This window comes from Symphalangus syndactylus, chromosome 3, assembly GCF_028878055.3.
Source record: "Symphalangus syndactylus isolate Jambi chromosome 3, NHGRI_mSymSyn1-v2.1_pri, whole genome shotgun sequence".
Lineage (NCBI taxonomy): Eukaryota > Metazoa > Chordata > Mammalia > Primates > Hylobatidae > Symphalangus > Symphalangus syndactylus.
In genome coordinates this window covers 133504699-133528322 of record NC_072425.2, presented here as the reverse complement: position 1 = coordinate 133528322, position 23624 = coordinate 133504699, and positions in this window count along the sequence as shown.

The following is a 23624-nucleotide window of genomic DNA, read 5'->3' as shown; positions in this document are numbered from 1 at the left end:
CCAGCCTGTCTGTGTTCCTGAAGCTCCTTCCCTGGATGGGTGATTGATTAATTGATTTACATATTTATTAAAATGTATTTTAGTAGCGTCTTTGCCTTTGATGCCAAATCTCATTTCCTATTGTGGGGCTGCTGACAGCCAGCATTGTAAATGCAAAGACACTTTACAAAACAATTTAAATAGCGATTGCCACCAGCTTAAAAATGAGCAAAACAGACAAATAAAATACTGATGAGGAAATTGGCAGCTTCAGGACAAGGAGGGCCAGGGGTTTCTAAGCAGCCAGCAGCTCCGGGTGCGGGGACGGTAAAGGCCGTGTAATTGTCTCTTTGGAATGGCCCAGATTTTAGGTGTAGATGAAGTGAGGTTAAGAGTCGCTGCTCTTAGAGCAAAAAGGGCCTTGCCCTTAAAGGAGACTTGTCCTTGGGGAACTTTTCTGAGCAGAGGTTTATGGACGAGGGGAGCAGTCAGTGTGTGGGCCCTAGATCTTTGCCCTGCAGTCTAGACTTGCGAGCTTGCATCTGCCTGTTCTGAGGAGCACTGTGGGCACTGAGGCTGGCCTGAGGAGCTGGGACACCAGCAGGCAGTAGGGGTAGAGTGTGGTCTGGAAATCTGGTCTTTGGATTCTGGCCCCAGCCTGGCCCAGCCGTGAATCTTGGGCAGGTCACATTTTCCCTCTGGGTCTCTGTCGAATGCACTGGGTAGAAACCTAGAAGCACTAGCCTGGGCCGCTGGAGACCTGACATCTAGTCCTGCTTGCCGCTTCCTAGCTGTGCGACTTCGAGCAGGTTAAGCTCCCCCTCTGGGCCTTATCTGTAGCATGAGAGTGAGGGATGTGATGCTTCATGAGTCTTTTTTTTTTTTTTTTTTCTTAAAATCTATGATATATTAGGTGCCCATGATACTGTCTGGTCCTACTGGTGGCCTGATTGTAGGGAGGGAAAGCAGGGAAGATGAGTGGGTATGCAGTGGCGGAGGAACCTGCAGAACAGGAGTCCAGAGCTAAGCCAGGTTTTGAAGCAGGATCTGATCACACTGCTCCTGAGAAAGAGCAGAGCTGAAAGCTCTCAGAAGATGGGAAAAATCCCACAAGCAAGCAGGAGTTGGCTCATCCTCCTTGACCTCATGTGCACACTGTCCTCCGGTTGCCTTCCACCTCCCTGGCTGTGCCTTCCTAGTCTCTTTGGCTGCACTTCTGCCCCCATCCTGGGTCTGTCCCTCAAGATCCCTGCTGGTGCTGCCTTCCTGCTGCTAGATTCACTTCCTGCATGAGTTCATTTGTAGCTCTTCTCTTTTTTTTTTTGCCAAGACACTCAAATTTTCATTCCAGACTTGACCTCTTACCAGAATTGTAGTCTCATAAATCCAGCACCCTGCAGGACATCTCTTCTTAAATGTCTTGCTGTCACCATAAAATGTCTAGAACCAAATTCAGCATCTTCTCCCACAAACCACTGCTCCCCGCTCCACCCCCAGCATTCTGTTTTTCAGGCAGTCTTCTCTCTTTAGTTTCCTGTATCCAGACGGTTATCACAAGAAACCTTTATATGCTGTTTACAGATGTCGAGGTGGCTTTCTGCGCATGACCACGTTTCTTTTTGCAAGTACGTTCTGAGCACCTGTTATATGCCAGGCACAGGACAGAGGAGTGGACAAGGCAGACACAGACCCCTCTCCTCGTGGGGCTTGGGCTCCGGAGGTCGCTCTCTTTGCCTCAGGCCTCCAACTGGGCTGCATCGTCCCTACTTGCAGAAACATGGCTTTGCTTCTTTTGGGAAGCTTCTTGAGACGTCGAGTAAAAGACTTAGTTCAAACCACATGATCCAGATTTTTTGGTCAAAAAGGTGGGGAACACCTGTGTAACCACAGCACTGTGCTAAATGCTGAGGGTATGAAGATAGGCACTTGCCCTCAGGGAACTTGCAAACTGAAGGAACAGTGTTTCCACAGGGGTTACACAGCAAACCAAAACCACAATATGAGTTATTCACAAGGTAGTATTTCGTTTGTTTGTCCATTCATTTAACAAACATTTGTTGAAGACTCAAACTGTGTTAGACACTGTGCTGGGTGCACTGAATGTGGGGGATCAGGGAAATAGTCCGTGCCTTTGAGGAGCCCATGCTCTGGTGGAAGAGAAAGAGGCGTGAGCAGGGATGTTCATGTGGTGTGGATGTTGGAAGTATGGGATGATGCAGGGCCAGAGAAGACAGGCCTAGGATAAGGAAGGCTTCCTGGAGCTCACCCCTGAGGATGGGCAGGCAGAAGTCAGCAAGCAGGAGATGGGTGGGAGAGGGAGGGAGGAGCCGTGGTCAAATCCTGGGGAGAGCAGGAGCTTTCTGTCCTGGTGACAGTGGTTCTGCCAGGCTGGCGCCTGGAAGGACTTAAATTCTTCAAGTCCAGTGAGTGGTGTTGACTGTAAGTACAGAGGATCTTAGCAGAGAACAGAGCCCTCCTGGAGAGATCAGGAAAAGCTTCCTGGAGGAAGTGGGCTTTCAACTGCACATTGGAGGGCAAGGAGGATTAGACAGGCAAAGATGAAGGAGAAAGGCACTTGGCTCTCAGGGGCTCCCTTTGCATTGTGACATCCAAGCCCTCTGTGTCCTGGCCCAGCCCACCATTGGTGTTCTTTCCTACTGTCCCCTTTGCCACACCCTGCCTGGAGCAAACTGAGTGGCTTGTCACTCCTGTTCTTTTCAGCATCCATGCTTTGGCTCAGGTGGTCCCTTTGCTTGGAAAATCCTTCTTTATGTTTCTGAATATGGGGACTTATTGACAGGCTTCTTCCACGAAGCCTTTCCCCTTCCCTCCACCAGAACAAAAGTCTCTTGCCCTGCTGAGTGTCCACAGCACTTTTCTCTATGGTTGTGGCTCTCCTCTGCAGCTGCCACCTGCTACCTGTGTCATATTATCTGGGGCATAATTCACCTCTTCCGTTGGTCTGCAGGCCAGGGCTTTTGCCGGTCAGCCCAAGGCTCTCTAGGTCTCGCACAAGGTCCATGTGCAACCAGAGGTGGTTGAAAGACAGCCCCAGTTGATGGGGGCCAGAGCGAACCAGGATGTGGGGGTGGGAGCCTGAAGGGACTTGGTGGGTCTGGGCATCCTGACTTAGATCCAGAGAGGACAGTAACTAGGGATAAATGGTTAGGAATCTGTGTGAATTCTTCTTATGCACATGGATGGCTTCTGCAGGGGTAAGTGTTATACTGGGCGGCTTTCATGAGGATCACAACCCCTGAGTGTGGGAGAGGGGTCTCACCTGCCATTCTATCTGTTAGACTGGGGCGGTTGGCCTCTTACACTGGAATCCAGCCCTGAGTGGACAGCCCCAGTTGTGTAGAAAAGCTTAGCAGTGCCTTTTTTGCTTTGGCTAGTAAGCAAGTAAGCTCTTCATTCATTCACTCATTCCTCAATAATTACTGATAATGCAGAGGTGCACTGGTGCAGTGGGAAGTAAGTTGGTGTCTGATGTTTGTATTTCCTGTCTTTCTTTATGTTTTGTTTTCCTTAAACATTAAAAAAAAAAACTTTCTTAAATGCCAGCTTGCCTCAGCTGCATCAAGGGGAAAGGATGGAGTTTTGAGGGCAGGAGTACACCCTGGGGACCAACAGAGGAGAGTCAGGGGAATCCCAGCAAGTGGGGCAACCTGGGGCGGGGTGGCCCTTGGAAGGACAGAGCGGAACTGCTTCATCAGCCGGTCTTCTCACCTGAGATGCCTTCCTGAGCTCTTCTCTGTAGAGCCTCTGGGCACTCTGACTTTGTCCTGCACAAGGGTCGCCTCTTTCCACGAGGCAGGGTGGTGCAGTGGTTAAAACCCAGGCTCTGGAGCTGGTACTCCTGGGCTTGCCTCTTCCCATGAACCAATTCGCTAACTTCTCTGAGACGGTCTCCCCAGGAGTGGGAGTAAGAATGCTAGAGATGGTGTGTGTTTTGCCCTGACCTGGTGCACACCTCACAGTGGGTCTCTGATGAGTGATGGCAGTCATTGTCATTACACAGAGATGACAAAGACAGGAGGTCCTCTGTTGTCCAGAAAGAGAGAAAAGCAAAAATGCAAAGCTAAGCGGTGTGGCCTCTCACTCATAGGAGATGGTGGGTTTGCAAGTCTTCTTTTGCCTCCTGGACCATCCCCTGTGCCCTTAGTCACACTCAGCTCAGCCAGGGCGGGGCCCTGAACACAAGGAGGGCATTGTGTGGCCCATGGGAGGTTTGAACCCACAGCCTTCACTTTTTTAAAATCATAGCATATGGAGCTTGAGTGCAACACTGAATGCCATCCACCCCCGCCCTCTCCCTGAGTGTGAGGTGCCCATGGGGATGTCTGGGACAGAGGATGCCCCACTGGCCTCCCGCTGCCCCGCTCCAGCTTCCCTGGGTGGGAGCTCCCTTCTGTTCCCTCCCTGGGAGCATCATCCATGGCCATCCCCATGGAAACTGCCAGAGACCCTGTGGGGGAAGAAGAGAAAGATGAAGAGGGAGAATAATCAAGAATTATTTGTTTGGGGAAAGAGAAAAAGGAACGGCAAGGGAGAGTGGGAGGGAGGAAAGAGAGGAAGGCAAGGAGAAACAGGGGAGAGAGAAAGAGGGAGAGAGAGGAGAGTCTTTTCTTTGGGGAAAAATGGAAATTTAATCAGATCAGTTTTTATAGTGCAAATAGAAAATCAGTTTTAATAAAGCCAAAAGGAAATGCAAAACAGCCGCTTGAGATGGAGATTGTGTTAAACAGACAGCTCTTTAGGAGTAGCCGAGTCTGGGATGTTTATTGTGCACAGACAGAGCAAGGAGGGGGATTTCTGGCTGAATTTCAAATAGGCATCTGATTTGGCTTTGGGGGTGGGGAAGAGCCTCTCCTCGCCCCTCCTCTCCACCCATAGGCCCATCTGTCCAGGGAAGGAAGGCTCCCAAAGTGAGAGGAGGAGAGAAGGGGACAGTGGTACCACAGGGGACATCTCCCTGACCTGGAGCAAGAGCAGCCGCCTTCCTCATCCTATGGGGTGTTGCCCCCAGCACCCCCTTGTCATGATTCCAGGACTTCCAGCCGGTCCTCCCCACTCCCTCCTGCCCAAAGACAGGACTCTGCCCTCCATGGACACACCACTGTTTTTAGCTTCTGATTCTTAATTATAGTTCTGGCCCAGCTCTTTGCTTTATTGCTTTCATTTATTATAAAAAGACCAGTGTCTGTTTTTTGAAATGGCTATCTGGTCAAATCACAGTTGATAAGCAACACTGAGCTGTCTTTTTAAGACAGGCCAAATTTATCACACTTTTTAAAAAAAAAAGCAAGCCTTCGATGGCCTGTTAGAAAACTTCCCCCCTTTTCCCAGAGTGACATTTTAGTAAAAGGCTTTATTTTCCCCCTCAGCTTTCACAAAGCCATCGCCTTGAAAGAGAGAGAGAGGGAGGGAGGGAGGGAGAGCGAGAGAGAGCAAGACACAGAGTACTTTTGAGGCTGTTCCATAAAATATATGGAGAGGGCATGGAAGATAACAGGATCTGCCCTAATGGGGCTGTTAGCTTAGGAGGAAAAGAGGGGGCCTCTGGCGTGTGTTTGTCAGCTGTTATTTTTGTAATTAGAAGAGAAACTGCACTTTACATTTCAGAAACACAGCTATTCCAGGCTGCAAAGAAGATATGGGGGCCTGGGCCAGAAAGATAGGTTGGGAGGAGCAGGGGATGGGGGAGAACAGGTGGGACTGGGCTGGTGGCTCCTGAGGTTAATTGAGCTCATCTGTCACCTTTGAGGCTGGCTCAAAACTAGACAGGAACCCTGGAGGTCCCCTTCAAGAGGCTCCTCAGTCCTGGCTGGGCAGCTGATGCCACCCTGTATTCCAGGAAGGGGGTGGAGTCAAGCTGGGGGCCAGCCAAGCTGCTAGGGGCCGGGTAGCAGGGTCTTCTTGCAGCTGTGGAAGCCTCTGACCATCTGCTGGGACTGGGACAGGAACTGGGGCAGGGCCATTTCATGGGCTCAGCTAGAAGCAAGTTTTCAGCCCTTGCTCTTGTAGGTTTGACTTTAGAAAGAAGGGGGGGTGTCTAAGAAACGAGGGGAGTGCTGCCCCTCCTAGAATGGGTGGCGGTGTCTGCACAGCAGAGCCTGTGTCTAATTCATCTGCAGACACACAGCGCCCAGGGTAGTAGAGTGTTGCAAGGACATTGGCTGGTGGAAACTGGAGGTGGCGGGAGGCTCCTCCCCCTGGCCACTCACGACCCGCACTTCTGCCCTGACTCCTTTCATCGGCTGCAAAGACTATTCGTTCCTCCTTTGCATCTTCCTTTCATGCTTTCCATCCCCAGCAATATTTCCCTTCACTTCTTTCTAAACAAGATAGGTTTAATTGTTAAACAGCTCCTTCCTTTTTCTCCCCGTTGAGATCTGGGTTTCAGAGGAGTATTGTGGACAGTGGCCTCCTGCCTGCTCTGCCCACGCCCTTCTCTGTTCTAGGGTGGACACCCGCAGCCTGGTGCCACTTGAGATCTCCTTCCTCTCCCTGATGCTGAGCGTCTGATTCAGCAACAACAGGGCACCTGACATCTGGCCACTTTGGGACCCAAAGAGAGCTGGATTGGCAGGAACTTGAACCACAACAATTGAGGTCCTAGTGGTATAGTGGAAAGGGCTGGGGCTGATTTAGAAACCCAGCACTACCATCAGCTGGTTGAGATTAGAAAAATCATTTGACTTCTCTGAGCCTTAGTTTTCTCATCTGTAAAATGGCACAGTGTTGTTGAGAGGATTCAATAAAATAATGAGTGGAGAGCTTGTGCCACAGAGCAGAGGATTCATTAACTGCTAGTTCCCCTCACCCTGCCTGGATGGAGGCAGGTGGGCTACATCTGCCCAGTGTGGTGTTCTTCTCAGGGGTGAAGGCAGCTTGTGTCATGGTGGAGCTAGGCCGATAAGTCCTGGGACTCCCAGTCTAGTATCCTTTCTGTCACTCTGCTGTGTCTTTCCGTCTTCCAGTGCCATCATGGGTAGGCCATTTTCCATTTTTCCAGGCCTTAGTTTCCTATCCCAGATGGCTTCCAAAGTGTTCCATTTCTGAAAAAGTCTGAGTCACGTGAATCCATTCTGGAACTCTCTGGATGCTCAGGCCTGTATGGTGGAAACTGTGCCTGGAGGTGCTTCACCCTGCCCCGAAGTCGTCATGGACTCGGATAACACAGCCTTGCAGACAGGCCTCACATTACTCGAGGACTCCGACTCTCAGCTCCAAGTGACGGGCACAGAGGAAGGGCACCAACCATCCTAGTTTGCCAGAGACTGAGGGGTTTCTCAGGATGTAGGACTTTCATTGCTAAAAGTGAGGGAGTCCTGGGCAAAGCATGCTGAGTTGGTCACCCCAGGACAGGGCTTCTGGTCTGTGAAAGTTAGTTGAGGTCCTATTGTGGGTGAGGTGCTGTAGCACTAATGACAGAAACAGGCCTTCCCTTGAAGGCAGTGACAGCATAGAGGAGAAGCAGATGTATAGACAGATTACTTGCCCTGCATTTCATGATAGGGAGACTAACTGAATGAAGCTTGTGCAAGACACCCAGGACACCCAGAGGAGGCAGAGATGAACTCTGGTTTGGTAATGGTGGTGGGATAGTTAGGAGAGCTTCTCAGAGAAGGTGATAGCTGAAGTGGGTTTTGAAGGCAGGGCTGGAGATGGAGCATAAGAGGCAGGGCCTGGAGAGGTATAAAAGGACAAAGTTAAATGTGAGTGCAAAATGGTGTGAAAGGAGGGCAGAAGGTCTGGAGGTGGCAAAAGCTGGAGGGTAAGCTTCCCCTGTCCTTGTCGGACCAGACACAGGGCAGGGACAGGTGGTGGTGCGGGATGTGGTTTGGAAGGAAGGCCGCAGGGCCAGGAAATGGTTGGGAGGCCTTCCCCACCTAAGGATGGAGACATAATTTTGATCGAGTGTCCTGGTTCCATCTCAGCCTTCCAAGACCTACGAGAATGTTACAGGGTTGTCCATGCCAGGGCTGCTTGGCTCCCTGGCATGGCTGGGTGCCTGGCCCATGGCTGGAGGCCAGTGGCCTAGAGCCCAGGGAAGCCAGCTGGTGACAGGATAGAGTTGTCCTGGCTTTGGCCAGGCAGACAGACCGGTGGGCTCTGACCCAGGCTGTGATCCCTGCAGGACCTCCTCTTGGAGATATTTAGCTCTGCAGAAAGAGGTGAAGATGATGATCTGGCTCTGCCGAGTGTCCCCTAGCTCTGTGCTCCCTTGCCTTGTTCACTAGCTCAGGGACTCTGAGGACCCAGCCTCTTTGCTGTGGGGCTGAGCTAAGTTACCTGGCCAAGGTTAATTCTACCCCCCTTAGACCCTGTGGGCAGAGGGTCTGAGGTGATTAAGAAGCCATGGACCAGAGTCAGACTGCGAACACTGGGCCTCCATTCATAGACTAAACCTGGGGATGGGTCTGGTAAGCGAATAGAGCAGTGATTGACAGGTGGGCAAACCCGCGTTTATCCCTCTGACTCCTCTAGGAGATAATGCATACTCTTGGTCCACCTGGAATCCTTTTTGGAATAAAACAGAATATTATAAACAACAAATCAGTCAACCAACCAATCAATCAACCATGAAAACTTGACCAGAATTTTCAAAGCAAAATCCCAGGAAGGAACCTCAGGTGCCAGGTGCGCAAGGAGGATCCAGGCATCTGGTGCTCGCGCACCCCTCATCTCCCTTTACGCAGTGGGAATACACTTGGCCTTGAGAGATTTGTTGGTGTCAGAGGCTCCCAAACTTTTCTCTCCTGACCTACAACTGTTTACCCGTGAGTATGTATTTTTGGCTAGAAATGAGTTTGTATGGGTACTTTTAAAAAACTAGATGAGATGAAGACAATGGTGACAACATAATAACGTAGATGGAAAGTGCATACTTAGAGCCATATGCAGCAAATGTGGGGGCCGATCTGGCCCTGTCACTCACAACTGTGGTCAGCTTGCTGGGCCCCTCCCAGCCTCCTGTCCCTCCCCTGTGAAGTGGAACCGTTTGTCCCTAGGCCTCACTTAGTAGGCTCTCCCTAACAGATTGCAAATCCTTGAGGAAGGAGCCCTCCTTTTTTCTTGTCTTTATATCCCCAGGGCCTGGCATAAAGTAGAAACTCAATAAATGTTAGTCAAATGAATGAATAAACGTTTGAATAACAAGAATACCTGCTCTACCGACCTCTCTCAGGATTATTGGGAGGATCAAATGAGATAATGCACATGAAAGCACTTTGTAAATTGCGGAGCACTATACAAATGCAAATCATTCACAGCTTTGGTGGAAATTATTCAAATTATTATTATTATTTTCACAGTAAAGGAGGACAGGAAGGAGAGGGCAATGGAATCAGTCCCTGATGGTAGAAGCTGGGGTTCCAGCCCTAGGTGCGGGGTGGCACTCAAGCTTGCTTGGGCCCCTCTGAAGCATCCTCCTTCCAATGCCCCGCAGCGAGGTGACCTGGGCTGCAGCTGCTTGGGTGGGGGCAGTAGTTGCTACTGGAATCCTGCCCAGTGTGGGGACTGAAGCCACCAGCCCATCTTACCCTGAACAAAATGAATTAAACGCCAAGCTCTAAATGAAAAAGGGGTTTCTTTTCTCTGCTGCCGTTTATTATTTTGTTGTTGTTGTTAAATGAAGTGGCAAAGGTGGCATATTAGGGAGGAGGTGGTGACAGAGAGAGAGAGAGAAACCGGGCATCTCAAAACCTGGGGTTCGCTCCCCTCTCCCCCGCTGAACTTCTGCTTCCAAGGCTATTATCCCGCCTCTTCAACTCCTGGCCTGCACGCGAGAGGGAGGGCGAGCCGGCTGGGCAGCCAAGAGACGCAGAGCAAAGGCGTGATTGATAATTGGCGACTGTAATTCTATAATTCATCTCCCTGCACCGCAGTGAAATTAAAAGAGTTTAGGTTCCCAAGCATAATGATCATCAATTAAACGCCGGGGAGATTTAGTGTCCTCATTTGAATTTTGTTTTATTTATTTAAATGTGTCTCTTTTATAGGGAGGGGGGCCGGGGGAGTGGGAGCGGGTGCACGCGGGGCCGGGGCCTTCGGGAGGCTGATGCGGGCCCGGGCACCTCCAGGAGCTGGGTCGTGCAGGCTGCCTGGGGACGGCTGAGGGTGGGGCGCGGCCTGTGGGGCGGCGGGCTTTGCGAGACAGGGGATCCATCATCCCGGGCCTAATCAGTTAATACTGATAAACTGCCAGCAATAACTGCCAATTGCGCCGCGGTTTTGGAGCCGCCAGTTCATTCATTTAGGGAGTGCGGCGGCGCGTGGGGGGAGCGCTCCTGGCCCCGCGTGTTTCTGTCTCTGCTCGGGAGGGAGGTGATGCATGGGCCGAGGGCCACCGCCGACTTCTGCGGGTGAGGGAAAGTGAGCACTGGGCAACTCGAGGGTGGCCGGGAGGCTGTGGGGGTGACTGTGGCCTGCGCCGGGCCGGGCTGGGCTGCGAGAGAGGCCCGTCTGGGTCTTGGCGTTCAGGATGGTATGGAGGTGACACCCGCTTTGAGGAGGAGTCAGGGGGACATGCTCCCGGCCAAGCTGTGGGACCTCCTTGTGCAGAACCACAGAAAGATGCCTCAGGAATCAGGGGACCTCTTGCGGCCCCGCCACTCACTGCCCAGCTGCATGACTCCGTTTCCTCCTCCGGAAAGGAGCAGGCTGGGCTAGGAGGCCTCTAGAGGGCCTTCCAGCTCTGTTGCCTTCCTCCAGACCCCTTTCCCTGCTGGCCTGGAGAAGGACGGAGAACATGCCCGGGTCCTTCCTGTGCACCTGTGAGTTTGGGGCTGGAGGCTCTCGGGGTGCCACGGCTCCCCCTCCCATGGGCCCCCTTGCTCCCTCCCCATGCTGCTGTCCATTTCTCAGGGTTGGTTCCTGCTGCATTTTTCCGACATTCTCTGATTCTGACTTCTCACTTGCAATCAAGAAACTAAAAATAGAGCATAAAGGAGCTCTCCCGGGGGGTGGGTGGGGGTGGCAGAGAAGGAGGAAAGTGCTCTGGTTCCCCGTGGGAATGAGACCTCATCAGCTCTACACAGGGAGTTGGAAATCCAATCCAGACCATTGGCAAGGGTGTGAGGTGAGGAGCCTTCCTGATCAACCAAGTGGAAAGCTTGAAAGAAAATAGTGTGTGTGTGCACAGGGAGGGAGGATGGGGAGACAGCCCTGGGGTGGCTTTCTGGGCGTTTCTGGTGTTTGGGGGTGAAGCCCCTTGCATGCCCTGCTCAGGGCCCGCCCCTGGGTTGGGAGAGAGCTGAAGTCCTTGGACCTGAGGGCGCACAGCCAGCCCGAGGGCCTTGCCTTCTAATTCATCCGCCAGGAGGGGGCGCCCTATTCTAATGTTCACAAAGGCATCTTTTGTTCAAGCTGAGGCGCCGAGAAGGCTCGTGCAGCCCGGTTATGCAGGTATCCTCTTGGGCTTGTAGGCAGACGGGAACCCCGTCAAGGATTTCTTCTTGAGGACCTCAGAACCGTGTCTTTTATTTTGATTTTTTCGAGACAGGGTCTTGGTCTGTCTCCCAGGCTGGAGTGCAGTAGTGCGATCTCGGCTCACTGCAACCTCTACCTCCTGGGCTCAAGGATCCTCCTACCTCAGTTTCCTGACTAGCTGGGGCCACAGGCACAAGCTACCATGCCTGGCTTAATTTTGTATTTTTTTGTAGACACATGGTCCACTATGTTGCCTAATCTGGTTGTGAGCTCCTGGGCTCATGCCATCCACCCACCTCGGCCTCCCAGAGCGCTGGGATTACAGGTGTGAGTCAACTTGCCTGGCCAACCACGTCTTTCAGATTGTAAGGAGTGGATTTGTTCAAACTTGTTGACATAAGATGGGCAACTTGGAGGTATTGGGGCTAGGAGTGAAAGCAGAGAGAATCTGGGCTCTCAGACAACCATCTCCAGAACACAGGCACCCCATTCCCTGGGCAGAGTCCCCTGGAGCTCAGAAACATGAGTGGACGTGTGTAAATTACTCAGCTGGTCTTGGGAAAGAAGCCTGATTCGGGAGTCTGGAGCCCCAGGCCGCTGTCCTGGCTGTACTACTCTATGCCCTTGGGCACGCTTTTTTTTTTCCCTCTGAACCTCAGTTTCCCCCCATCTAATAAGATGAGGTACATAAAAGCTCTTAGAGAGCAGGGAAGGTGCTCTATAAATGCCCAGGATTATGGTTATAATGTGCAGCTTTTATGCATAAACCAGCAGCAGCCCACCTTATCTTCTAAGGGGCAGCACAGAGGGAGGACTTTATCTCTATCCTTGCCTCGTGCTGCCTCGAAGGCCCCTTTTCTCCCACGGGGCTATCTTTAGGACCCATGATGCTTCCCCTCCTGGGGTAGGAAGGGAAATGGCTGATGTTAGAATCCCAGACTTGCCGGTTTTTATACCACCGATTCAAATCAAGATACTGTCTTTCAGCCCCCTCTCTGCCTTGCTAAACTCATTCCGGTTCCCTTACCAAGCAGATTTCTATCGAGAGAGTCAGTCCTTGAAAACACGGGGATTTCTCCAGCAAGGAATGGCCATGAGGAGCCAGGCCATGCTGGGGTGGCCATCTGCACACATTGCTGAGCCCACGCTGGGCTCCTCTCAGCCTCATCTGCAAGGCTAGCCCCTTCTAGTTTGTAATTGCTGTCTCATCCAAAAGGCTGAGGGCCTTCTGGATTGACTAAAGAAGAGATGAAGGTGACCCCAGGTGCCCAGGAATGCCCACCTCTCTTTCTGGCTCCATCCTTTTTCACCCTGTGCCTGGTGCCTCCACTCCAGCCGTTTTGTTTGCCCTGAAGGGTTAGGTGTGAAGGGCTGTTCTGTGGCTCCCCAGGACTGTCTCTGGACCCTTCAGGCAGAGCAGCAGGTGTATTTGGGATGAGAAGCTCTGAGGGTCAAGGACCCTACAATTTTCTGTGTGGAATCCACAAGGGCACCAAGCGCAAGTGAGCATAAAGCCCAATAAAGGCTTTTTAAAAATTACCATGTGCTGTCCTTTTCTCTGATTACAAAAGTAATACATATTCATGTTCAAAAATTTGGAAAATACAGAAAAGCACAAAGAACAAAAATTCATCCATATTCCACTACCTAGAAGCAGCCACTATATCTGAGGTGTATCACCTCCCTGTCCTTCCCCTTCTCACTGTCTCTTTATCTCTGTCTTTTAATAGGAGTCTCATGCAGTAATACTGTTTTGTGGCTTAGTTGGTGACAGTGTATCAGGAGAATTTCCCCACCCAACAAAAGCCATTTGATGAGTGTTTCACCAGGTGGGAAACATGGAACAGCAGGCACTCAGAAGAGATCTCATCATTGACAGACCCAGACTCTCTCCTGTTTCCAGTGGAGACAGAGGCCCATAAAGTCCATTGGCTGGAGGGGTAGCCCTCGAGTCAGGGCAGTGTGCAACCCAGTGTCTTAAGGATGTGGCAAGATGTGTGCCAGGCTGATCTTGCCCCATCACCTGAGGCCCTGTCACTGAATCAGCCCTATTACCCTCTGGGCTCTTGCCCTGGCCATAGCAGGCCAGTAGGAAGTAGGGAGAGGGCCAAGGTGCCAATCACTTGGAGGCCATAAAAAATAACAGCAGAAGATAAATTAGAAATTACACTAGAAATGTAAAGGTCTGCCCCATCAGTCACTTGGGATGACAGTGGAGGCCAAAACCCCTGTCCCTCTAAGGGATAGGCTTGAGCAGTGACGGTAACAAGGAGACCAAGTCTGCTTTAACTGCAGAAGTTTAGTTTAGCTAAGCTGGCTATGCGAGTCTGAGGCCCTTGGCCTCTCCAAATCCTCAACAAGGAGCCAGAGAATCTTGGTTTGAAGACCTTGACTGCACTCATTGCCCGTCTTATCCACACAGTCTTATCCACACAGCACACCAGATTCACCTTCCTTAATGCCTTCTGATTGGGTCATTTGACTCCTGGCTCAACAAGAGCCTGTCTCTACCTATCCAGACTTTTTTCTGTCTTCAAATTCAGTTCAAGGTATATTTTCCTTCTTTAACAACAAAAAATCAAATAACTGGGTTTAAAAATTGGCAAAGGACTTGAATAGACATTTCTCCGAAGAGGATACACGATTGGTCACAAGGCATACGAAAAGATGTTCAGCATCACAAATCATTAGAGAAATGCAAATCATATCCACGGTGAGATTCCACCTTACGCCCACTAGGATGGCTACTGTCCATAAATAAATAAATAAATAAACAAACAACAAGTGTTGGTGGCGATGTGAAGAAATCAGAACCTTTATGCACTTTGGTGGGAATGGAAAATGGTACAGCCACTGTAGAAAAAAAGTGGCGATTCCTCAAAAAGTTAAAAATAGAATTACCGTATGATCCATTAAGTCTACTTCTGGTTATACATCCAAAAGCATTGAGAGCAAGGTATTTGAGAGATATTTGCTACACCCACTTAGCTGCAGCGTTCATGACAGCCAAGAAGTGGAAGCAATCCACATATCCATCGATGGATGAATGGGTAAACAAAATGTGGTCTACACACACAATGGAATATTATCAGCCTGAAAAAGGAGGGAAATCCTGCTACATGGTGCAACAGGGATAAACCTTGAGAACATTATCCTAAGTGAAACAAACCAGTCAGGAAAAGACAAATGCCATATGGTTCCACTTATATAACATATTTAGAGGAGTCAAATTCATAGGAACAGAAAGTAGAATCGTGGTTGCCAGTGGTTTGAGGGGAGGGGGTCACGGGGAGGAGTATAGAGTTCCAGATTTGCAAGATGAAAAATTTCTGGAGATACGTGGCACAACAATGAGAAGATACTTAACACTGCTGGATTGTATGCTCAAAAACGGTTAAGACAGTACATTCTGTGTGTGTGTGTGTGTGTGTGTGTGTGTGTGTGTGTGTGTGTGCATGTTTAATCACAATTGGGAGAAAAAAAGATACTCTTTTTACCTTCTCTGGCCAGCCCAGCAAGCAAAGAGCTTTCCCTTTCCAGAACCCCTGAAGCGCTTCCACTCTTTACTGCTGGGCCCCTAAACTAACCCACTACCTCTTCATGTATTCACATGTGGTCTTCCTTTGGGGCAAGTTGCTTGAAGTCAGGAATAAAATTTTTGCCTTTTATTTTCCCCATGGCACCTAACACAGTGATTTACATAAATTCAGCCAATTCAGTCTATCAGCTCAATTAATATTTGCTGATTGACTGAATTCATACTTCCCTTGATAAACTTTGGACAGTGGGCTGGAGGGTAATGGATGATGATGGAGCAAATGCAGAGAAGGGTAGGAGGTGTTAGTCCAAACTGCACAATTTTGTAAGCTCCTTGCTATTTTGCAGACCTTGTTCAAAATGAAACATTTCACAGTGGTTTGGACTGGGAAAAACATCTTGCCTAAACACCTGACCACAAGGCAGACAAAGGCCCAAATAAAGAAACATCCCTATCATATCTGGCTGGGTAAAGGTCCAAGGAACACCACGATGACATCTCCCCAGAACAAGGGCTAGAACCGCCTCATCACGGGAGCATCTTACCAATATCCTACAGGGTAGCAAGCTATGCTGCCCAGACCCCTCCCCCCCAAGTGGTGGGCTCTGGCATTAGCCTGCATTTGCTGTTGAGTCACACTCTTTCCGTGCGTGCGTGTGTGTGTGTGTGTGTGTGTGTGTGTGTCTTTAACCCTTGCCTTCCCTTCAAAACCTAACAGGAGGCAGTGGGCCTGGGTATGAGTATTTTTCCACACATTGCCCCTGAATTGTTTAGGCAGCTGGCTGCAGTGTACTTATGGTTGAATACACACATACACATACACACACACACACACACACACACACCCCTTTTGCCTGCACACAAAGACCATCAGACTGGGGAGTTGAAGACACTTTGGATTCCTAATCTTGTGTTAGAGTTAGACCTCAGAAAATGATGTTGTGGACTCTTGAAGGTTTTAGACGGAAAAATGTTGGAAGGCATTAACCCGGACCACCCGGGACATGTACCTAATTTTACTTTTCTTTAGAATTCCTAGAGAAACCCATCCACAACTCTCTTCAGGAACACAGATCAGTGTCTTACAATTCTTCTGCTGGCAAAGTTTTTTCTGACCTCTCACCTCCATCCCTCCCGCTGCCGTGTAAACTTCTCTGCTGAAATGGAGAACATTCTCTTGCCACCATATCCCTTGTAGGCTCTTTTAAAAATTGGACTTTAACAGAATAAAGATCCCTCACATTAGGTATCTGTAATGTTCTCTTTGTAGGGTGGATCCTCTGCTAAATTAATTGTCTGGTTCTCTTGAAAAGCAATCTTTTCCCCCAGTTCATGTTCCGTTTTTGACCTAACATGGCCATTCTTGGCCTTTTGAATGGGATTTGCTTCTAGTCGGGAATTAAATTTCCATAGCAACGCTAGCAGCCATCTTAAAAGTCCTCTCCCCGGCCCTATTTTAGTACTATGCCATCTTTCTCATACAGGCAGGTGGTTTGCTTGGTTATAAGCCGTGTGTATATTTATTCTCATTTTAGTCAGGGTGAACGATAGCAGTGGCAACTCAAACTACTAACAGGATGAACAAAAAATACACAATGGAGTCTGCCTGCTTTTAGTTCCTGAGGGGCCTGGGCTCCTGAGGAAACATGGGTGTTTACTTTTTAGCTTTAGAGCATTTTTTTCCATAAAACTGGGGATTGGAGGTTTTCATCTTATTTCTAAATCACCTGGGCCTTTTTCTCTAAGCGGGCCACCATGCTAAGCCTGACACAGGAAAAAGACCTGAATCTTAGTTTTGGGATTTATCTGTTTGTTTAAAGTTTATTATTTATGGCTGTTTTTAAGTAAACCATAAGAAGTGTGAGTATTTTTTTTTACCCCAGAACTTACTACTCAGCTCCATATCCGTAAGTCTAGAAGGATCTTTGTTGACTATGGAATCAAATCCAAACTCTAGAACATGACACTCAGGGCCCTCAATTTGCTGGCCTCAACCTGCTTACTCAGTCTTAACTTACTTAGGTCCCCCTGCCCCCACTGCCAAACAGGATAATAGCATGTTTTCAGAATACCCCTAACACTGTCACCTCTCCGCCTTGTGCACCTGAACCTGCAATACGCTTTCTCCCAACACAGCTGTGGAATTTCTTCCCCCTCTTTAAGGCAGAGCTTCCCAACTGGTGTGTTGTGAAGTAGATTACAGCAGGATTCATTCCCCTTATCCCTGAGGGCAGCCGGATGGCGGGAGCCACCATGGAACCCCTCCTGGCCAGTGCTCCCATCCATGGCAGCATTATCCATGTGTCCTAGTAAGCCACCCAGCTGTTACCATTTTCTGTGAGTGCCATGTGATGAAAAGGGTGGGATGCCCTGCCTTTTTTCTTTTTTTTTTGAGACGGAGTCTCGCTCTGTCACCAGGCTGGAGTGCAGTGGTGTGATCTTGGCTCACTGCAACCTCCGCTTCCCTGTTCAAGCGACTTCTTCTGCCTCAGCCTCCTGAGTAGCTAGGATCACAGGTGCCTGCCACCACACCCAGCTAATTTTTGTATTTTTAGTGGAGATGGGGTTTTACCACATTGGCCAGGCTGGTCTTGAACTCCTGACCTTGTGATCCACCCACCTCAGCCTCCCAAAGTGCTGGGATTACAGGTGTGAGCCACTGCGCCCAGCCTGAAGCCCTGCTTTAAGGCTCAGCTCAATGCGGTCTCCTCCACAAAGTCTCTCCTGGACTCTCCAGCCAGGAGATTCTATCCCTGTCTTGGACACCTCTCCCAGTCCTTCTGGAGTGTCTATGTTCTGCTTTGTATCAAGGGTATTCATTGCTTTTCTAGGCATCTTGCCTCCTTCCTCCCCGACTAGGGATTGGCAGCGCTGAGAATTCTGTTCTTGTTTAGCTACACGAAACGGTGTCTAGAACTGTGTCTTGCGTGGAATTGGGACTCCTTACATGTCTGTTGATTTGACATCTAGAGCTCGTGTAACTGTAGGTTGTCTTCCAACAGCAACTCCCTTAGATATACTGCTCTTATTCCAGTGACCCCACCACTGTTCAAAATATCTCTGGAATTTCTTTTCTGGAATTATTTTCAGAGAAGGCTTATGAGCCAAAGAATAAAACAAGTCTCTTTTCTTTAGAATCAAACAACATGTATTTCATTTTCATTTTGTTGTCATTATGAGTCAACAATTTATTTATTTATTTATTGAGATGGAATCTTACTCTGTCACCCAGACTGGAGTTCAGTGGTACAATCTCTGCTCACTGCAACCTCCGCTTCCCGTGTTCAAGTGATTCTCATGCCTTGGCCTCCTGAGTAGTTGGGATTACAGGTGCACACCACCATGTCCTGCTAATTTTTGTATTTTTAATAGAGACAGAGTTTCACCATGCTGGCCAGGCTGGTCTTGAACTCCTGGCCTCAAGTGATCCACCCACCTCCAAATATTTGTTGCACCTGGCCAACAAGTATTATTGAGCTCCAGGTACAAGTTATTATTTTTTTTTAATTAATGTAAACTACTTGTCTACCTTACTGGCAAGATTTGGTTCCAAATAAGTTAGGTCTTTTTCCAGAAATTGAGTCTATCCTCAAAACATTACAGGTTTAGCATCTTTGAGCAGGTTTTCAAGGAATAAAAAATTGCAACAAAACAAAACAGCAACAACAACAACAATGGCCATGGCAGCATCACTGGAATGTGAGGTGCCTTCCCAGGTGCCACCTTAAAAAGACAACATTAACTTGGATATGTAAACTCTGGAGTGCATATTAAAAAGACTGCCTCCCTGGCTTATGTCACTCTTTGTACAGATATGTATCATTCAGAGACTTAAGGGACACTGAGTGTGGTTTGTTTTTTTAAGGAGTTTATATTCTAAAAGAGGATACATAATTCAAAGACTCTCGTGAGAAATCTCACTAGAATTGTGTTGACACCTGAGAGAACCTCCAAACTGATGAGTCAATATGGTATGTTGTTAACATTATGTTATTTGGAGCCAACAGATGCAATTTATGTTGTGGCTCTGTCGCCCAGCTGGGATACCTTGGGTAGTTACTTAAAATCTCTGGAGCTCAGTATGCTTGCCTGTGTAATGGGAGGACAATGTCTACTTTATAGGGCTGTTGTAGAGATGGATATTGACTCTAGCACACAGCTATTCTGATTTCAAAGAAAACATCTACAAATATTTGGATTATTATTTTTTTTTTCCCAGCCAATAGGGGGCTAAGGAATAAATTGTTGTCTTCAAGCTTTTGGAGACTTACATTACAGACTGAGTTTTAAGATGTTATCTAGTTCCTGTGAAGAGAATACTAAAGATTTGGCATTTGCTATAGAAATGATGGGAGCTGGATCTCATGAAGAACTTCCTCTGAAGATGGTTAGGTGGAGGAATGGACGAATGGAGAAGACTGGGGAATTATTTATGGAGAAATGGGAGCCTAGTTTGCAGAGTGTATTAAAACTATTCCTAATTTCTTTGGTTGGGACCTTCTTCTAAGCTGCGGGTTGTGCTTTAGAATGCAGCTGCCAATCCTTCCCCAGGCATGGGCGCTAGAGCCTGCTAGTCCAAGTTCAACTTCTCCAGAAAGCTTTCCCAGAGAAACATGATTATGCTAATAGATATGGGTACTTTCTAAGTGCCAGGCACTGTTGTGGGCACTTCACATAAATACATTTATTTAGCCCCAGGAGGTAGGTTCCTTAATGGTCTCTGTTTTGTGAATGAGGAAACAAAGGCCCAGAGAGGTGAGCAAAGTGACGAGGTTTCCATAGCTAGTTAGGGATCAAACCTGGATTTGAGCCCAGGCAGTTGGGCTGCAGAGCACACTGCCTAGTACCACCTAGTACCAGCATCCCAGCAGCCTCCACACTGCTCGACCCCACCCACTTTAAGAATTAACAGGTGTGGCGTGGTGGCTCATGCCTATAGTCTCAGCACTTTGGGAGGTGGAGGTGGGTGGATCACTTGAGCCTAAGAGTTCGAGACCAGCCCTGGCAACATGTCAAAACCCCACCTCTACTAAAAAAAAAAAAAAAAAATAGTTAGCTGGGCATGGTGGTGTGCCCCTTAGGCCCAGCTGCTAGGAAGGCTGAGGTGGGAGGATCACCTGAACCCAGGAGGCAGAGGTTGCAGTGAGCCAAGATTGCACCACTGCATTCCAGCCTGGGCGACAGAGCGAGACACTGTCTCAAAAAAAAAAAAAAAAAAAAACAGATCAGTCCAAATGAATTAATCACTTACTTATCATGTTTATTGTTTGTCCTCCTTTCACCAGTATCTAGGCTCCATGAAGTCAAGAATTTCTGTCTTTTAAAATTAACTGTTGAATCTCAAGTACCAAGAACAGTGGAAGCATATGAGATGCTTAATAAATATTTGTGGAATAAATAAAGTTGTTAATACATTGCTTTTTAAAAACCTTTTTTTTTTTTTTTTTTTTTTTAAGCACATTGCTTTTTAGGAGTTCAGATCTATGTGTCTCTGGGCCTTCTGATGGTCCTGTTTTGTACGGGTGAATTTCAACCAGTGTTACTAATCAAAATACCAACTCTTTTCCAGGGAAAAGCATATTCCCAGTCTGAAGCCTGTTTTCTGTGGGCACTTTTCTCAGTTAGAGACAATCACAAGCCTTGGAAATCAACTGGTCTTGGGGTTGTCATGGTAAATAGGGCCCGCAGATGTGATTTTTCTGGTGCGTGTTTAATGTTTTTGTAGCTGAGTGTCTATGGGTGGGGTGTATGCTTCTCTTAGCCACAGTCCCCTGTTCTCCCTGGCGAGAACAGACAGCTGTCCACTCATCCATTTCCCCTCCTAGCACCTAAATGGGGCTGGATGATTCTAGTCCAACTCCATTAGCTTTAGTTGAGGAAACTGATGCCTAGAGGTGGGGGTGACTTGCCTGTGGTCATGTAGCTGGCAGAGTCTGGCATTCAACTCCCATCTGCCTCCAGGTCCAGTGTGCTTTCCTGTACACCATGTGCGGGGGCAGGAATGCTCTGTCTGATTAGGAATGAAAGCAGATGTCATTGTTCCAGAGGATAGGGAGTTTGGGGTGAAGGGAAGAAGAAGAGGAGTTGAATGGTGACTAGCACCTCTCCTTGTTCTCTGCCACCACGCTGCCACTGTGCACATTGGCAACTCCTTCCAATGAGGGCATTTTCAGCAAATGGGAGGGGAATAGTAGGTCTCTCGTTTTCCCCCCTCCTCTATTGTAATTAGTTGTCAAAAAATTTTAGATGGAAGGGGGAATGCTCAGGTCCTGATGAGATGATACAGCAAAGATTTCATTTCATCTTGAATTTGACATTAAACTTTAATAGTCTCAAGGACAAGAAGCCAAGAGATATCAGATGTAATGAGATAAAGCAAAGTTTCTCTGACAGCAAATTTGATCACAAATGGGCTCCGAGATTGCTTCTTTGATATAAATGAAACATAATTCATCTTCCAGTGCCCCGAATGGACTTTCAGGCTGGGGACGAAGCTGGCATCTCTCTTGCCTGGCGCTGACAAGTGGCAGCATAGGGAGGAGGCGGAGGCTTGGCTGGACCCTGCCGGGCAGTTCGGCAGCTGGGTCTGGAAGAGATGAGACAAGTAGCGACGGGAGCTGGAGAGTGTCTGGAGGCTCAGCCGGGGCAGGGAAGGGAGATGCCGATGTTTTGGCTCAGGAGGCTGTCCTCAAACTCAGAATGGCCACGAGGGTGTCAAACAGCGCCAGTCCCCTCACAGGGATGGACTCTGTCGGAAACTGCTCTCCTCACAATTTCCTGGTTCGGGCATGACGGGCACAGCCATTTATTCTTGAATGCACTGTTCACTCTTTTCTGACATGCCTTCTTGAAACAGCACCTTCCTCTCCAAGAGTCCTGTGCCCAATGCCCACATTCACACCAGCACAGTGCTGAGGTGGGGACGCTGTTAGGAGGTCCAGGCTCCCAGCCTCAGCAGCTCCCCTGTGTCTTCTCACTCATGCAGAAATGACTGTGCGAATGCCTTCAAAGCCTGCTCACCCCCTTTCTACGAGATTTCTGCCCTCAAGTCAGCCTTTTGCAGAAGTTCAGCTGGCGCTGCTTGTTAGGTTCCTCAGGTTCTAAGGTCCCTGATTCTTCCTCCTCGGGTCACTATGATCCCTCCTCCTCAGGTCACAAACCTGTAGAGACTTTAGGACAGATGCCTTAACCTGATGCCCCAAGCCCTCTACCACCTGGTGCTTCCAGCGCCGCCTTCCGTTCCCCCTCCTGGGCATCATTATCACGGCCACAGCCGCAGGAGAGTGGCCCCAGGGCCAACCACACCCTACTCTGTGCTTTTGCTCTTGCAGTCCTGGCAGGAAGCCCTTCATCCCGGTCACATCTTACTCGCCCTTCTTCAACCTCTAAGGTTACATCTGAGAAGCCGTCCTTCCCCAGCTCTGCCAGCAGACAGCTCATCTCCTTGGGGTTCCCAGACCCGTTTATGGCTCCGAGCCTGTCATTGCTGTCTCACTGCTATTCCTGCATATATGTGTCTCCTCCAGAGCATGAGCTCCTTCAGCCATGCCTTACTGATTTTTGTACCTCCCTGGGTATCTCATGGTGCCTGGCGTGGAACATGTATCTACTGAGGATGCATTCAATGAAATTGAATCCTGTCCCATGGCACTACCTTCTGTGCCAGGCTCAGTTTAGCAGATAGCCGTCCTCTGGGGTTGAGAGGATCAGGACACATGTGCAAATACAGTAGTTTAAAATTAACAACTTTGTCCAAGTTTTTCTTCTTCTTCTTGTTCTTTTGTTTTGTTTTGAGACAGGGTCTTGCTCTGTCACTCAGGCTGACGTAAAGTGGCACAATCATAGCTCACTGCAGCCTTGGACTCCTGGGCTCAAGAGATTCTTCTGCATCAGCTTCCTGAGTAATTGGGACTACAGGCATGTGCCACAACACCTGGCTAATAATTTATTTATTTATTTATTTTTGTAGAGATGGGGTCTCTCTATGTTGCTCAGGCTAGTCTTAAAGTCCTGGCCTCAAGTGATCCTCCTACCTCAGCCTCCCAAAGTGCTGGGATTACAGGCATGAGCCACTACACCTGGCCCCAAATTCTTCTGGATTGAGTTTGGGATTGCGAACTCGAGACCAAATTTGAAACAGAAGATCTGCTGACATCATCTCCTCCTTCCTGAGGATGAGAATGAGAACTCTGGTTAAAGCATCTTTACGTTTCTCACCTGAAGACAGCCTGAACACTCTGGTGGGGAGGGAGCTTTCCTTGGAGAGGGGGTATTGAATTTGGTGTTACTTAGGCTGAAAAGATGTGGCTGGGGAAGCTGGGCTAGAGTAGGGTACGCATGAGAGATAGGCTATGTCCAACCTGGGAGGCAGAATCAGAGCTGGGAAGCAAGACCTGGTATATTAATTCACGGGAAAGCTGAATGTGAGAGCTTTGGGTCCATTCAGAGCATAGATTCAACCCAAATACCCGTCAACAGAGACATGGATAAACAAATTGTGGTCTATACATACAATGAAATATTTACTCAGCCATAAAAAGGAACAGGAAATGAGAGCATGCCACAAGGTGAATGAACCTTGGAAATGTTATGTTAAGTGAAAGAAGCCAAACGCAGAGTTTGCATATTGTATGATTCCATTTAGATTAAATATCCAGAATTGAGAAATCCA